This window comes from Dermacentor albipictus, chromosome 8, assembly GCF_038994185.2.
Source record: "Dermacentor albipictus isolate Rhodes 1998 colony chromosome 8, USDA_Dalb.pri_finalv2, whole genome shotgun sequence".
NCBI classification, from domain to species: Eukaryota; Metazoa; Arthropoda; class Arachnida; order Ixodida; family Ixodidae; genus Dermacentor; species Dermacentor albipictus.
The window spans coordinates 36,733,991-36,737,890 of NC_091828.1; the positions used below are offsets into that span (position 1 = coordinate 36,733,991).

A 3,900-nucleotide genomic window follows, 5' to 3' on the forward strand; every position below is an offset into this window, starting at 1 on the left:
CCTTGATGATCTGTTTCGCCTGCACTTTGTGAAATAATCTACCTAATTTGTATATCCGGCTTTATATCTGGCTTATGCAGAAGTGTAGACATCAGGGCTTTTGTCATTGGAGATGATTGCAAGTTTGTGGTGTGCTTGCTGGCACAAGTGAATGACTTATTTTGCTGCTAGCACAGCGCAGTGCGACTTTTACCACACAGGCACTAGCGCATCTGGCAGTGAGAGCACTGTGGGTTTTGCAGTTTCTAAAATTCTTTGCCTTGTACCCTTCGTGACATAACCTTTTTGAGTACAAGAAAGTTAGCATACTGGCTTCTAGGTGTAATTAATATTATCACAGAAATATGAGCACTATGTTACCTGTGTGTACACTCTATGTTACCTGGCTGTTTACTCCCTCGAATGCACATCCAGGTAACATAGAGTGTACCCAGTGATTATCTTTTAACACATGCTACAAATAGATCATCTACCTAAAAGATGTATTTACTGGCGTATCAAAGTAAAAAAAAATGGGGGGAGGGGGGCGCCTGCTTCCCCACTCTCTTTCTATCTTAGCCGCATTGACGGTCACGCGCCATCAACAGTACATACGTACACTCGCTCACAAAATATTGCGGGGCGCGCGAGCGCGTGGCGAAACGACCCTCCTCCCCTACTAGCGGGGAGCCCCTGGCATAGAGTTAGTAGAACAACTCTAGAGGAAAAGCTGGGCCGGAAAAGTGGGAACCTCTAGGGCGCCGCCCTGTTGCTACTGGTCAATGTGGCCAGCGCAATTACTATTGAAAGAGCTGAGAACAAGTACAGGTCACCTTATGCTTTGTCACCTAAAAACGCATACCTGATGGCTTTATGAAGGTGGTACGTTAATATTAAGTTTACAGAAAGCGATTGCTAAGTCCGTGACTTATGTAAATCACGATGTACGCATTCATGCAATAAAGGATGACGCGAATTTCGGTTTCGAATCTGTTTTTTGGATGCGTAGTAGTTTCGTTTGACATGCGATCGCGCGTCGACATCGGACGCTATGACACACTCGTGCCTTATGTGCCACCGAAGCCCCGAAGTGGTCTGGCATATACCTTTACATGTAAGTAAACGAATGTATCTCCTTGTTGAGAATATCACGCGAGTAGGCAGCTCTTGTGGTACATGACAATCGTTCGAGAAGCGTCACAGTAGAGCATTTTTCTGCATGCGGAGGGGTGTTTTTATTTGCAGGTTTCCCTTCAGTAGGAAATTGCTGGACAGGCGGACCAGCGCACCGGAATTGTATTGGCGAAGCCACAAGCAACTCAAAGAATCTGTTTAATTGTTGCACTTTGAACAATCATGCTTCTACAAAGGCCACAGCAGAAAAACAGCCTGATGACCGAGTATTTCTGTGCCACGAAGTAATCAAGAGGCGAGTGCCTAATGCGGACGAAATAGAGTGCATGGAGACTTAGAACGACAGAAAGCTGAGCTAGTTCGTAAGGATTCATTATGCAAAACAGAGGTGAGGCGTGCAGACAGGACACAAGAGTAGAGAAGTGGGCGGCGCGCGTGTTGTTTGCTTGTAAATACTCTACTCTTGTTTCCTGTCTGCACGCCTCACCTCCGTTTTGCATAACGAGTGCATCAACCCACATATTAATAGCTTAGGCGTTTTATTAACTGTGGAATATTTTCAACACTTCCTTGCATGCCATTTCATGTCACAAATTTGTGCAGCGAATCTGTTTGCATGATCGACTCCGGGCCTGTGGGACCGTTCACTTGCACTTGATGCTGAGTCTTTTACATGTATCCATAAACTGCAGATATGCACATCAGATCCCTGCGAGCACTTTCAAAATTCAATTATTTTCGACAACAGGCACATATGCAATACTGACATAATCTGGAATACCACTAAGCAGCTGGGACACATTTTTGTTGACCATACTCGCAGGTAAAATAAGTACATCATGTGGACAGCTCCAGCTCATTTTCCTTAAGTCAGTGTGTACAAGGGTTATGCAAAAATATTTTTTTTCTCGCGCACCGATTATTTTGCTGTATAAGCAAGAGAACCCACCACGTTAGTGTAACGTATCTTGTGCATCACACTAATATGTGCTTTCATTTACCAAGTGAGATGAGTTACTTTTATGGCTCATTCAGTCATATCACACTGCAAGCTGCATTCATCAATCTTCAATGGGATTTTGCAAATGTTTAATGAAACATGTTTCCCTTTTATGCAGATATGCAATGGCAAGCCCTTCCGTGTGTTCCAAACGTAAAATTTAAGCTCTAAATTAAAGAAGACATTTCTAGTCAGAAACAAGCAAAAATAGTGAATGCAGAGTATCAGAAGCCCAAGGTACAGAAATTATGAGAAGTGTCGAATGATTTTAAGGAAAGAGTCGTATTTAAAAATGCAAGACCCTTTAGTGGAGGTCAAGCAAGTCAATATGGGTAGAATACTCTGCAAAATTAGGCGAGTGAGGGGATGTCAAACAATGGGACAGGAAATGCATTGTTTTTCTGCAAAACAAAAGCTGATTGCCATTACATAAGCACTTTAGCATCATGATAAATTCAGAAATAAACCAAAAAACAAGACACGCAAAAATAAACAAAACATTTAATGATATTTCAGCAGAACTTTTTGTTGGGCTAGTTGGTGCATATTACTGAAGTACTATAGCGCCAAACAGGCGACACAAGAAGAAGAGACACGGACATAAGCGCTCGTCCGTGTCTCTTCTTCTTGTGTCGTCTGTTTGGCGCTATAGTACTTCAGCCATTTAATGATGCTCTCTCCACACTCGGATAAATAAAAACAAACACATCACATCTAATGTGGACATATCAGATGCCTTGTGAAACACTAAAGGAACAATTCAGTTTCGAGCTATGGCACTTGCCGCATAGATGTGGGGGGGCCTTGCACCAATAGTGATAGTTACCACTGCATTTAGAAATTGAAAGCATTCGTGCAGACAAGGATGATTCTTTATATTTTTGGCTACCACTTCAAATGCCTCCACCAAGTGTTACAATGCTGCATGCAGCCATACTAAGGATCTCGCAACAACACCTGCAGGTAAAAAGCAGAAGCAGTCAAAGTGCTGGTGTGTTCTGGACACTATGTTTGAAAACTTCTAGGCAAGAAGAGTGCAAGAAGCAGACATAACTGCATTTATTTCCATAATTCCCCATTTAAATGGCCTTTTCTTTTTGCTTAGACAATGCCTACGCCTAACCACAGCAGCTCCCTCATACAGACTCCACAAACCAAGAGGCCGTGGAGGCAAATGCAGGTAAGAGACAATAAGCAATAGCACTGGTATCGACATTCATCTAATTTCTTTTTATTTCATTTAGGCAGCCAGCACACCTCGAACAGCCACCTTGACTGCAGGTGTGTCACCCTAGTCGCCAAGGAAACATTTGAGGGAAAGTGACAGGCAATGTGAACAGCCACTTCTCCATGTAAACAATACTCTTTCTCTCGGATGACTCCTACGCCTCACCACGCCAGCACACTTGTGCACAAAGATGCCGCAGAGGCACGTGCAGGTCAGAGGCAAGAAGCAGTGGCACTGGTGTCGACATTTACCCAATTTCTTTTTCTTACACTGAGGCAGCCAGCACACCTCGAACAGCCACCTTGACTGCGGGTGTGTTAGTTGATTCCTGTTGTACAGTAAACTTGAACTTCATAATAAACTTGAAGGCAAATGGGACATTGATGCATTGTATTTTTGAACATTTATTGTACACATACAATATATGTTATACTTTGCAGTGCTACAGAGCGTATTTTGAAGCTTCCCGCTATATTTTGCACCTTTAATTACGTATGTGTTGTGTGGCCCTCAATGCAGTTCATGTTGTAGCAGCTGCATTGTCTGTGTATCGCACATT

At 43.1% G+C, this 3,900-nt stretch overlaps 1 long non-coding RNA gene across 1 annotated transcript; it reads left to right on the forward strand.

The window, feature by feature from the left end:
• Positions 1-1,026: 1,026 nt before the first annotated feature.
• Positions 1,027-3,673, forward strand: LOC135916371 (uncharacterized). The gene is made up of 3 exons (XR_010568908.2): positions 1,027-1,093; positions 3,219-3,293; positions 3,358-3,673. It is a non-coding gene; the product is annotated as an uncharacterized lncRNA (long non-coding RNA).
• Positions 3,674-3,900: the final 227 nt, after the last annotated feature.